We start from the raw sequence: 14,059 nt of genomic DNA on the forward strand, positions 1-14,059 counted from the left end.
TAGAAAGATGGATATTTGCGGTGATTGATGTGCCCTGGATGGATTCAAAGTGAAAGGTGCAGATGCTCTGCCTTTTTTTACCCAGACAGCCCACAAATAAGTACAAATTCCATAACTGTAAAAACATATTTGCTAAGGATGTATGTTTATTGCTGCAGTTAAAAAACCAATAACATCATAAAAGTGGCAACTGGATCTCGACTACAAGAAAATTTGTGGAGCATGCTGAGCTGTAAATTAAATCATTTGATTGGGCTCTGATAAAAAAAATGTAAAGATTTGCATTTTATGGGTTGAAAATTCCTCAACAGGATGTATAAGCTCACCTTAAAACAAAAAGGTGCCTTTAAATGTTATGTATTGTGGACATGTATATATAACCTGTGAAGGATTGCTGACCTGTACAGGATGTACTCTAATCTGTTCACTATCAGCTGAGACTGAATCTATTTCCCTGGAATCCTAGTTGGATATTCAGTTTTGAAAATGAGCAGATGAAGGGTCACCTCGTAAAGCTAGTGCTGACATAAAGTCAACAGCTTAGGACAAATCAGAGGTGGGCGGTCCACTTCCTTCAGCTGCCCACCCTTCAGTGGCAGGTCTGTGAAACGGTGCTCATTTTCAATTAATCCTCAAGGCTCCCGATTCACAGGAGTGATGTTTGGAGCTATAGTTTAAACTTGGACTTCTGATGTCTGTAGAAGCATCACTGTACATTAACCCTAGACATTAACCCTAACCTAGACTTTTAGATGACTTGGCAAAGGTAGCAGCTGGCAGGATGGGCTCCTTGACTCATTTTACTCCTCTCTTGGTCTCGCATTGACTAAACAATAAAAAATGTCCCTTCTTTTGACATTATTGGGGATATAGCAACAACTCTAATTGATAGAGATGTAGTTTTCCGCAACAACCAATTTTTAGCCCACTGTTTGCGAGCAGATCTATTAAAAAATTCTAAAACAATCTGCATGAAACTGTTACTTTTGGAGTTGACTGAAATTTGGGTTCATGAATTTTCATTAGGATTAATTACCGCAGCAACAGAGGAAAAAATGGGAGACATTCTCTTGATGACATACTTCTGGAAGCAGGAACTCAGTTCAGGTATGATGTGGAGGGAATAGTCAGCCTTTGTGTGGGTGTGCAGTCTTGGACTGTTGTTCTTTTGTAATTTAGCAGTGGGGTGAAGTTACAGTTTAATTACTATAGAAAGTAATTATCTAAGGCTACCCTTATTATAGTCATTACTTAATGTGAAAAAGAACTAAAGAAAGGTACTTCACAACAAAATACCGTAAATGACTGCTATAATCAATATTAGAATAACAATTAAACCAAGACTAAAGTAAACTAAGATGAGCTCACTGGCCACTTCACTGAATGCCCCTTTTCTTTCAGAATTGCCTTATTTCTTCATGCCATAAATCCACAAGGTGATAGAAACATTCCTCAGAGATTTTAGCTGCAGATGTGCCAGCTGCATGTTTGCAACCCATGCTATGAATCTCTTGTTCCACTAAATCCCACAGGTACTACTGGATATAAATCTGATGGTCATTTAAGTAAAATAAACTTAATATCGCGTTGAAGAAACCAATCTAAGATGATCTGAGCTTTGTCATATGGTGGGTTATCCTGCTGGGATAATGCGCCTTTGTCAATGTGGTTATAAAGGAACGGACAACACCAATACTCAAATGATGCTGATTTGGTACTAAACACCCAAAAGGTGGCAGGAAAATGTTCCACACAACATTACATCACCGACAGCCTGAATCATTGATACAAGGCAAGATGGATCCATGCTTTCTTGCTGTTTATACCAAATTCTAACTGAATGTCACAAGACTCAGACTCATCAGAAAAAATCAGGACTCGTCATGCTTTTCAAATCTTCTATTGCCCAATTTTGGTGAGACTCGCAAATATAGTTTCCTGTTCTTAGTATACACAAGTGGCAACTGGTGTGGTCTTCTGTTGCTGTAACATATTAGCTTCTGCATACCTTGGTTGTAAAGACTAGTTATTTGAGTTAATTTTGCCTCCATATCAGCTAAAACAACCATTTTCCTCTGACCTCTCGAATTAGCAAGGTGTTTTTGCACAGAGAACTGACACTTAATGGATATTTTCTCTTTTTCAGACCATTTTCTGTAAACCCTATAGACAGTATATGTGGGAAAATTGTAGCACATCATCAGTTTCTGAAATTTTTAGTTTAGCCCATATGGCACCAATGACCATGTCACATTCAAAGTCACTTAAATACTGTTTCCTCCCCATTCAGATGCTTGGTTTGAACTTCCAAAAGTCATCTTGACCATGTTTACATGCCTAAATGCACTCTTACTGCCATGTGAATGGCTAATTATATTTGCATTAAAGAGAAGTTGGACAGGTGGACCTAAAAAAAGTGGCCAGTGAGTGTATTTTATGAAAGGATTCAGTCACAGTTACAAAGTCACAAATTATCTTTCAAGCCCTTAGTTGTTTCGAGAAGCAGCAATTTTCAGCTACGGAGCTTTGATGAAGCCTCTGTACCCTCGCTGCTCACCAAAGATAGCAACGAGCTGGGATGGACAGATAGATTAGACTGACATTTTTCTCACATGTTGTGAAAGGACCACAATGTGGTTAAACGACGAGAAAATCTGGACTTTGATCTGATAAACACAGCGATGACTCAAAATAAATGCTAATAATGACTTTTGAGTTAGATGTGTAAGTACAAACAGTTTCCATTTGATTTTTTTCTCACTATATCATCAACAGATTTATCACCAGCTGCAGATGTTTGATAATAAATGTCCTCTTTTAATGGGCTTAGATGTAAATTAAATTCCTCCTAAACTGCCTGACTGCACCCCTCTAAGACCGAAAAAAAAATGAAATTTCATGAAGTGAAAGCTTCAAAGGGCACAGCTGGGGTTATGTCTGTTTCACCATCTTGTGAGAAGGTTTACTGGGGAAATCAGATAAGGTTTCATTTTATTTGTTGCGTATAAAGAGCACAGTGCATTATGGGAACAACTCTTAATAAAATCGAGCATATTTGTGTTCATGTTTTTTCTGCCTTGGGTACTGCAGAACCAAATGAACTAAAATGAATTAGGTAAAACCAAATCTCTGCCACTCTCTCACATGCCACAACTAAATGGGTCTCTAATGTTTTCAAGTTGGGTTTAATGGCTGAGAAATTTCAGTAGATACTGAAGGGCTCGCCACTGCAGTAAAAAAAATAATTCACATTAGTGAATTATGGAATGAAAGGAAATTAGGAAAATATGAACAGTTGTTGAGGTAGGATGTACACGAGACTGGGCTAAATGAGTCTAGATGTTAAAAAACGAGATCGAGTGTCTGGATCTCTGGTAATGGCAGGAAGGTTGTGTCTAATATCTGATAGAATATTAATGCAGTCTTTTATCATAAATTAATGAGTTCATTAAATTCTAAACATTTAATTATTACATCCTCTTGTAATAATGTCACTATGGCTTTGTTTTAAATTGTTTCTTTTCTTTTCTTTTTTTCGTTTCAATGAGTTCTTTTTATCAAATCAGTTTTTAGCCAAAGCAACCTGAACAAGCCGTTTATGCCAGGAAATTTCCACTCGGTAACCCATGCTACTGTTATTCGTGGCTACAACTGGAGACATTTTTTCTTTAGATTAGCAGACTGGTTTGACAGGTTTGATTTAGTGCCTCTGACAAGATAGCATATTGTGCACAAGCGCTGTTTCCCCAATTTACTGTGCAGAAATGCTATGCGTGGTACACAATATGTCATCATGTCTTGTTTTTGACAGTGCACAGCAGCCCAGAGATAAGATACTGGTTCGCTGGTGTGGTAATGATACAGAATTAACACAGCTTTTGGGCCCAGTTCTTCTCTTCTGTGGGCATCGTGTCGATCAGTCAGAGGCTTGATTAATAATTACAATTTCGCCTTTCTCTCTCCCCTTGCCAATTATTCTGTCTCACTTGGATTCTTGTTTGCTGTTCACCTTTCCCTGCTGAGAGTAGAACCTGCGTGAGACTTGCATTGAGCTGTGAATCCCATACCAACTCCAATTATTGTCAGAGCTCACAAGCTTCTGCAGCTCTGAGCCGTAAACATGTTTTAGCACTTCACTGCATCACACTTCAAATAGGAACATTTTGTTCCACGAATATAAAGTCAAGTATGTAGCAGTAATCACATAAAAGCAATATGGAAATGGGACTCATTAGCAAATTATGACTGTTTGGAGCTGCATGCAGTGATGCAAACATGAATGAATTACATTTAGAAAGGAAATTTTGGTTTATCCATCATCACTACTACAAAAATAGAATAAATCCATGCATGCATGTTAAAAAAATGCATACGTAGTGTCCCCTGACAGTGTTTTCACAGTCTGCAGTAGAAAATGCAAGAAAGATTTATGAGAGATCAGGGTTTCCATCTTGTGTCCAATGGAAATCACGTGATTTAGATGGAACATATTCAATTCAATTCAATTTATATATCACCAAATCACAACAACAGTTGCCTTGAAGTGCTTTATATTGTAAGGTAAAGACCCTCCAATATCAGAGGAAAATCCCAACAACCAGACATCTGTCCCTCTGAGCAAGCACTTGGCCACAGTGGGAAGGAAAAACTCCTTTTTAAAAGGAAGAAACCTCCGGCAGAACCCAGCTCAGGGAGGGGCAGCCAGAACAAAGGACACACTAGGGCTGGGCGATATGGCCTAAAATTCATATCGCGATATACTTTGAACCATGTGCGGTAACGATATATATCACGATATATTCTTTTCTTCTGTATAACGTATTTTTTCTGCACTATAAGGCACAATTAAAATCCTTTAATTTTCTCAAAAATCGAGAGTGTGCCTTATGTATGAATTCTGGTTGTGCTTACTGACCTTGAACCGATTTTGGCGTGCAGAAATCTGTTAAAAAATGTTTTACGACTTTGGTAAGCCGCACTGCTTGATGGATTGTCAGAGCATTACGGCTGCCGTAGTGAGGAGCTTCGCGGAGTAATCTGGGTCCAAAACTCCGTTCATTTCAGGTCCCAAAGTCAAACGAACACTGAGAGTTAAAAAACGTCTAAATTCTTTCATCTTTAATTAAATCATCAGCGTTGCTGCTTTGTCGGGTGTGACAATTAAGTTTTAGAAGTTACAGGAAGTTAGCTCGCTAGTTTAAACATTTCATACCATAACTTTAGCACAGTGAAGCTGGAGGATGAACGCCAACTTTTTTTCCACTCAATAAAAGTTAACGTGAGGGATTCTGGTGGTCAGGGACAAATGCAATCGCATAGCAGGATGCTATACACGGGCCAAACTTCAGTCAGGAGAACAACTGAGATTATTCATCCACAATACAAGGTTAGTTATTAATATACTGCAACAACATGGGAATAGAACAGCTGCGAGAGAATTCAACATTAATGAATCAATGTTACGGAAGTGGAGGAAGCGCAGTTTTTGGCTTTCCCCTTATTTCTGCCGGGCGCTCTTTGCTATGACTGTCACCCGCCATAATTTGCAGATGATAATGGTTGTAACCGCTGCGATGCTTTCGACCAAAACAGGCACAGCTTGATGACATCATCAACATGCGCTATCGCGATAGAGCGATATAGTCAAAATCTCTATCGTTGGCCAAATTTAGATATACGATTTATATCGTTTCTATCATATATCGTTTCTATCGCCCACCCCCAGGACACACTATGGAATATATGTAAACTGATGTGTGGCATATGTATAAAAACTGAATACCATTATAGTAGATCTGCTATATTAGATTTATAGTGGCTCTGCTGTACTACTTTAACATGGATGTTTTTTTTTATCCTTGAACTTCCCTTGAGTTCTAGTCTGTATTTATCTTACACTGCCCTTTGATGCAGTCCCTTAATTCATCCTGTTTGAAAGAAGCTGATTAGCTTTCCTCTATTTAACCCTCAAGCAACCAAGCACTTAAATGTAAATCTATATGAACACATTTACATTTAATTACAGAATCTAATGCTACTTGTTGTAATACTAATAATATTTCATTTTTAAAACCTGAGGTATGTTTGAATCAGTAATGCATTGCAGTATTCTGGTATTTTAAATGACCAGAATACAGTTTTCTCATCCTTTATAAGTGCAAACAAAGATTTTTTTCTGCAGATTTAACCTATTTTGTGCAGAAACATTCAAAATATTTAGATTACTGAAATATCTAGAAATATGGAATAACTGCCTACAAGCTCGAGTAAGGTTTCACTGGTCAAGTTCACATCTTGCGTGTATTTATGTTTTAAAAATCAATTGCATAAAGTATGAGTTGTTTGTGGCTTTGCTCTGGGCTGCGTTGGTGAAGCGTTGCTCTGGTTCCATAGGCAGATTCTGTGTCAGAATGGTTGGACATCTCAGGGATACTACCTTCACTATCCGGTGCCAACTCATCTCCGTCCTTGAGCTGTGTTCACTGTCACTTTGGGCACTTTCAGCACTTTGGGAAAGTATCTGCCTCAAGGCAGTAAATTTTGATACTCTGTATGAGAACAGGACATTTAGAGCTATCTGAAGCCTGTGCTATCGGCTCACTGCAATTTCAAACAATACAATGAGCTCCTTATAACTTTTCCAGTATTTAACATTAGATTTCCCTTAAAAAAAGAGAAGATGGCTGCAGCTGCAAGACTCAAAAGCATAGAAGCCATACAACAGTTTTGCTTGTAATCAAAAAAACGCAAGCCGCCACTGCTATTTACTTGCTAAGGGATTAGGATTAGGGATGGGAATCATGGGGTTTCAAGTTAGTAGTTCAATTCCTTGGAATTGGTAGTCTGCTAGCCTATCGATCCTGCTTATCTCTTCCACTTTCACTTGCGCTACAATCAGCTGATTTCAGTTTGTGTGCTGAAGGACGACTATAGAGTTGCAGTCTACAGCGTGAACATGGACATTACTTTTATTTTTACTGGACAAAAAAACAAGAGTGTTATGGTGCAAAGTGCATCGGGGACAATTGCACTATGCGGCTAACACAACTTTGGCTCTTTGCAAGCATCTGCACAGACATCATGCTAACGCTAAGCTAGCCAAGAACCCAAAGCGACGTTAGCTGAGCCAACCCCCGCCCAGCAGGCAGACCCTAAACCTCAACAGGTATCAAACTGATAAGCAGTCAGACTCCAGCCTGTGTTTCTACCTATTCATGTTTCTAAGGTGAATCGCTGTGGCGATCACTTTAAAGTCTCTTTGTACTGGTTTTTGTCTTTGCTTTGTGTTCATACCTAAATACAAGGAGAGAGATCATATGTGTAGCCTCATTCAGATAATGATTTGTCTCGGTGTATAGATCTGTAGCCACATGAGACTGTGTTTTGGGTCATTTTATAGAGAAAACTTTATTCTGGGAGTATTACTTTAAAGAGTTCTGTTCTGTGGCATATTTGTAATACATTACTTTTTTTGAGTAATGACTAATGCTGATCACAACAAAAAGGTGAAATACCTCCAACATTCACAAAGATTTGACCACACAGCATGCTGTCAAGTTGCACGAATGTAATGTCTTGGATATGCTTCTTAGCGATGGTGTGTGGTGACATCGAGGCCAACGAAAACCCAGTGAGAACTGATAAGCAATTGAATGAATAAGTGATATCGATAATGGAACTGGAATAGCTAAATTCTTATCACTTCCCATCCCCATGAAGGATGTTACAGCCTTCTTACTTCTGGCTGCTATTAGAAGAAAAATATAGGCTTTTAGGTTGCAAAAAAGTCTTCCTGTTCTGCTTTCAAGTTGTTCCTGTCCGACACATGAATCATGCCGCGACACTGGGGAATACAATGACCTGTACAGTGAGTGGAAAAAAGCCCTATTTTCAGAGTAAAGTTTTTTTTTCCACTTTTTTTTAAAATAAAAGGTGGTGGTGATGACCAATTTAAATTTGGTTTATTCTCTAAAAATGGCATAACTGGGTTAGCAAGTCCTTGAATAAGGACAACATGATTGATACAGATTCCAGGAGTTAACCTTCAAATTTTAGCAGCACAAAGATTCATCTGTTCTCTCCAGATTTTTAACTTGTAGGGGGTTTGTTTTTGGAGCAAATTTTTTCTGAATTGTAAACATACAAATATAGGCTGTCATTTTTTCACATAACCCAGTAATTTTTATCCCCAGAAAATTTTGCAGCCCTGGTGAGATCGGGCCATCACAGCCGTCTTTGTCAAACCGAGCCTCAGCACAGTGCATGTGACAGCCTAAATCGCTTCCCATTTCATCAGCAAAGGCCTGTCAAATCCCACCATGAAACAGGTACATGTGCTGTGACACAGCATGCATGTGGATACGACGTGACTCCATTGACTTACCGAAAGGGCAGGAGAAAGACACAAACGAAAGACAGAAAAAAATCCACCGGATCGAGTGAGAAAGGGGGAGCTCGGGATAGAGAAACACACCAACCTACTTACTAGAGATCAGCATCAAGATCGTAACCTACATTCTGTGTCTTAGTGTGACAAAGTGCAGAAATCTTCTCTTAGTCAGACACAACTGTACAAAGTGCCCTGCTACTGGCCTAATATTTGAATCAAGCACGATGAATACGCAGATGTGAGCGTTCCTCTTCTTCCAGTATGGGACACTAAAGGTAGATGTGGCGGAAAGGGGCACAAGTGACGTCTAAATGTGTGGCCCCAGGGCGAGCAGACATTTCTAGGACACTTGATGTTACGGAGATCGGTAGTTGGATGTATACAGCAGAAGATAAGATTAAGAGGTCATTGAGTGTGCTCTGACTGTGAATTTCTTGTAACAGTTTGGAGAGAAATATCTCTACAAGTATAGTGTTTGTTTTTTCATGATCCCACATCAACCTATTGCCTGATCTGATTTCATGAGACTTTGTTTGGTGATATTGTTCTTCTTGAAATTGTTTGTTTCCCCTTATACACATAAGAATGAGGTCTAGTATGAGAACGCTTTTTTTTTTTAGGAGACAGCGTTGCACGATAAGATACTTTAATGGCTAATTCAAAAGATATCTTATGCTCCTATAGAGCTGGTTTGCCTTTTTGTTTCAGTGACTCTGCAGCTGCCTCAAAGTAATCAGTTAAACTGCGGTTAGCTGTAGACAAAACAAAACTCTTGTGTGAACACATCAAGGGAATACCTCAAAAAGCTTCTCTCCACCTCTGAAATACCTCCAAGATTAGCCGTTTCCTCTTTTTTAACTGACCTAGAAAAATGGTTCAGGCTTTTGCTTCCCCAGTACTGTTTACTGCAATGCCCTACTCAGAGGCTGTCCTGCTCCACGCTCATTCAGCTTGTTAGCCTGAAAACTCATCATCCAGAAAACACGATCCCGCGACCTCAACCTACTCTAGAGATGCCACCGTCGGCTCTGACGAGTGTCTTCAAAGCTCAAATATACAACCATGAAATAACCCACCCTATAGGATTATATATAAGACAGCACTAATTTTCTAAATTTGAAAGAAAAACTACGCCAACTTCACTTGTCCTAGAAGTCACCCGTCGATGTGGAGACAGGCACCAATTTCAGACAACTCCTTATTAAAATGCACAATGGGGATTTTAACCCAGCCTACTATCCACATATTTTCCTTGTACAGCAGTTGCTCTTGTCTTGTGTTATTTCTTCCTCTGCTTAAAGGAACCGAAAAAGCTCAGAGTGCTGATCTATGACCAACATTTGATTCATGCAATGCTACACAATACCTTTGAAGACAGAATTTAGTAGATAGTGTAGGAGGAGATTACTGGAGTATAAAAAAAAAAAGAGATGTTAATCTCCATAAAGTTGCTATCTGAACTGGACCCTTGCAATGTATGCACAACAATGCAAACACAACACTTTAAGCAGTTCACTGGTACAGACAAGATGCGAGCAAGCGAGAGGAACAAAAAGAGCGTCGGCACTACATATGCAAAAGATGTCCTATAAACACATTTGCAATGCAGATATTCAGACACTTGACTTTCGACGTCAGTTCCATTGTGGGATGCCTTTTGACGGCTTAAGCCTGATCATCTTTTCAGACTAGGCTGTGGAAAATCTTGAAAGGAAGTACTTGGAGCCGTTATGCAGCTTTCATGGAGCAAGAAAACCCAGTGTAGCCTGGGGCCAAGATGAGTCCTTCTTGGGTAATGACCTAAAACTGACAAGACAATGAAGAAATTAAAATAATAATAATAATATGTTGATGCTGTGTTTCCCAGGCTGCTACTCCACATACACTGACAGCAAGACAAAGGTGCCAGCGTGTGTGAACCAGCACTGACCTAGCTAACTGCAGCTCTGACCAAAGCATTACCACAAGTGGGCTTCTGTGTCCCGTGGTGTTTTCTGTTGATTCATGCAACTGCCAAGTGGAGCATGTGAAGAGAATAAAAGACTGGATCTAGAACTGAGCTCTGAGAGACCCCAAAGGTGACATGTCCTGAAAAAGAGAAAGCACTGTCTTCTGTACTAATGCAACAGAGCCCTTCTCTCAAAGCAGGGAAACTGCTGTCTTTCTCATATTAATAATCATACTCAGCAAGTGTCACATGCAAACATTAAATGAGTAATCACTTTTTTTAGGCTAGTTGTAGGATGATCATTGATATGTCATTAACTTTTAGTTGACATGGCACAGTTGTTAGCATACGGGTACTTATTCACATATAAAAATGTCCTCTTATTTTGTTTTATTTGTGTCCATATAGTGAACATTGATCCCAGGAAACTCTTCTAGCACTTTATTTGGTGTCTGCCAACACATGAGCCAAGTGTCTCCTTTATTGCTTAATGCTATGTTCACAAGCTAGTTACTGCCTGCCACTGGATTTGGAGCAGGCTGCGTACAGCGGGACAGATGTGTTCTGTGGCAGCTGGAATGTGGCATGTGTGAAAAGGTGGCTGTGAGTGCAGGTGTATCAAAAGGCCTGCGATATGTTGAGAAAAAAAATGCAAAGAACGAGTCCCATATGGAAATGCAGTATTTTACATGTGAGTTTGAAGATCATTGAAAAGTTATGGGCCTAGAGTTTTTGTTTGAAAGATACAGAGTTGTCAGCAGATCTGCACTTTATGAATGTTCACTTTTGCTCTGTGGTTAATAAACAAGAGTTTGCAGATGAGTCTTCCATGCAAACTAAAGACAACTGTAGCAAGCTGCTAGCAACCAAGGACACGGCAAGGAGGTATTTGGTGCAAAACCCTCTGTCACTCGGCAACCTTCAGCAACAACTCATCAATTGGCCAGGGAATGCACATTTTTCCCTAGCGATCGGTTGTTGACAGGGGGCACCTGAATGGTCTCAGTGAAACTGAGGGTATTAGCGATCGATATCACAATGTCTGCCTGCAATCTCCAGCAACTGGCAGGGGAATATTCCTGTAACAGTTGGTGGTTGCCAGGCTGTCGCCTCTGATCTCTAAGCCCGTGTGACTGGAGCCATGGATAACCAAGTCAGTATGTTAACAAAGAGCCTCAAGCTTTTCCAAGACGTTTAGAGAAGATTTATCAAGATTTTGATGTGAGAGTGTTCCTTCTTTACAACAGTTTGTCAGCATGTTCATGTACTGAAATGATGCCATCACTGTTTGCAATACAAAAGACACAGCTGTTGTATCAGCCTTACATGACAGTCACATAGCTCATAGAGTACATACTTATGGATATGCTTATTTAGATCGACATAGAAATAGCTCATGAAATGAACTGTGCTTAATCAGAAGCTACACTATCATTTCATCTGTCAAATAAGCAGTGTGTTCACACTGTAGCTCACATTATGTTGAAATAAATGTTGAAAGACTGCTGTTTGAACATCCAATCAATATGCTGAATATTTATATATTGCAGGGCAGCACGGTGGTTAGCACTGTTGCGGTACAGCAACAGCAAGAAGGTCCTGAATTCAATTCCTTTTTTTTTTTTTTGTTTTTTTGCCTGTCCCGTTTGGCTCTTTTGCCATCAGAATTGTTGTCTAAAGGCAAAGAAAGATGCCCAACGGATTTACTTTACCAAATTGACCATCCCAGCCTTGCCATAATGGTCCATTTGATTCACCTTTTATTGTTTATTTTATTTTCACTTACTGAATATGAGACAGACTTGACTGGGGGAAAGAAGGGGAGAAAGAAAGAGGGAAAGAGAAACAGCTGAGAAGAGGGACGGGGGAGAAGGGCAAAAACCAAAAACCAACAGAATGGGCAGAAAAAGAAAAAAAAGAAAAAAAGGAAAAAAAATGCATATATCAATCACCTGGATCACCTGCTGAGAAAGAAAAAAGAAAACAAGCAGAAGAGAACAAGAGTAATAGAATAAACAACATCCCAATGATATATGGGAATATGACAGTAAATACTAAATATTAAACATTATTGTGCAGCACATAAGATCAACAGAACACAGTGTGCTTTGAGGTAGGAGCCAAAAAGGGTGTAGTTTGTGGGTGTGATCACCTGTGTGTACACCTGTGAGCATGGACGCGTTTGTTTTTTGTTTTTTTAAAAGGTTCCTTCATGTAATGATCTGCTAGAGGGTGTGGGGGGGCCACAGCCCCGTCCTCCAGGGCATGAAGCAGGTATGGAGGAGATCAAAACTCCAGACATCCAGAGGCCCCCAGAACACAAGAGACCAAGGAAGACCAACAGAGGGGCAGCCGCGCCACTGTCCCAGAAAGAGCTGAGGAGAGTCCCAGATGAGGGCTCACTCAGCAGCCGCGGAGCAGAAACCAGGGGGAGTTGCAGTGACGCGCCCGTGAGCTCCGCCAGCAGCCAGCCGTGCCTGAGTGACCGAGCCCCAGGCCGAGAGGCCAGGGGCACCCCACCTCCGAAGTGGCCCGAGCAAGCCCCAGGCTCCAGGCCCCGATAAGCGGCCGCCAAGGAGTGAGCCGGTGTGTACCCGGACACCCACCCCCGGACACAAAGAACCACCAACGCACCGATGTCTGAGGGAGTCCGCCACTGGCAGGGGAAGTGGTGGTAGGGGGAGATAGGCCTCCAAACCTTGGAGGGCCTAAGATGTCCCCAGAGAGGTGGCGCCTGACACCCAACCTGACATATAGACACAGACATACAGGCACACACAGATACAAACATCCATTCCCACCCTCATGCTCTCATATACACTTACTCCACACTCAACCAACGTGGAGACCGACATAAAGAGACGCTGTACACACGATCACACTCCCCAAGCGTACTCTATAAACCGGGTCTTCAATTCCACCATCAGGCCGGGGTCTTTCTGTGTGGAGTTTGCAATTTCTCCCTGTGTTTGTGTGGATTCCCTTTGGGTACTCCGGCTCCCTCCCTTCGCATTTGACAATCAAAAGTAAGTAGCTGAAACAACCACAGTTGACTGCAGAGTTACTGAACAGGTAGCAACTGGTCTCCAAACAGTTGAGTCCCGACTCTGGTAACATTTGCAGATAACTGTTGTCTAATTTATAAATGTGGACAGATTTCCAACACATCTGAATCAATCTCAGACCCCATTCAACTGATAGAGAGATAGATTTATCCATCCTGAGACACCAAAGTTGCTTGAAAGAAAGCAAATGACTGCAAGTGGTTGAAGACCTGGTCTTTGAATCTAAAGTATTGAGATTGCAAGCTGACTGCACATGATCGCAATAACTTTGGATTGATTTGGGCCATTAGAAAGGTGTGTGTTGTCTCAGGGATTGCGTAGCATAAGAAAATAAAGAAGCCACCAACCACGTAGACTAATATCATTTCTGACTTGCATGGTGGTACCTCTTTTGTCGTCGGTTGGCTGGTCTCCTCCTCTATTTGTTCTTTTTTCTTTTCACTAATTAATTAATTTTCTGATTCTTCCAACAAATCTCTTCTTTTGTGTACTAATACTGACATTTAATTACTTCATCTCATTTAATTATATTTCATTTACTTATCTAATTATATACAGATATACACCCACTCATTTTATTTGTGTCTTTGTTACCCGGCACACTTAACCATGACAGCATGAATATTTATGTGTCTCTGTACTCTACAGTTGAGTTAG

At 40.4% G+C, this 14,059-nt stretch overlaps 1 protein-coding gene across 2 annotated transcripts in view; it reads right to left on the reverse strand.

Annotated features, from left to right (window-relative positions):
* The window catches only part of gabra3 (gamma-aminobutyric acid type A receptor subunit alpha3), a 103,756-nt gene that overhangs the window by 27,085 nt on the left and 62,612 nt on the right, over nt 1-14,059 (reverse strand). The gene's annotated exons all lie outside the window — the stretch shown is intronic.

The sequence above is a fragment of the Pundamilia nyererei genome, unplaced genomic scaffold, assembly GCF_000239375.1.
Source record: "Pundamilia nyererei isolate P.nyererei 1_Seehausen unplaced genomic scaffold, PunNye1.0 scaffold00249, whole genome shotgun sequence".
In the NCBI taxonomy this organism is placed as follows: domain Eukaryota; kingdom Metazoa; phylum Chordata; class Actinopteri; order Cichliformes; family Cichlidae; genus Pundamilia; species Pundamilia nyererei.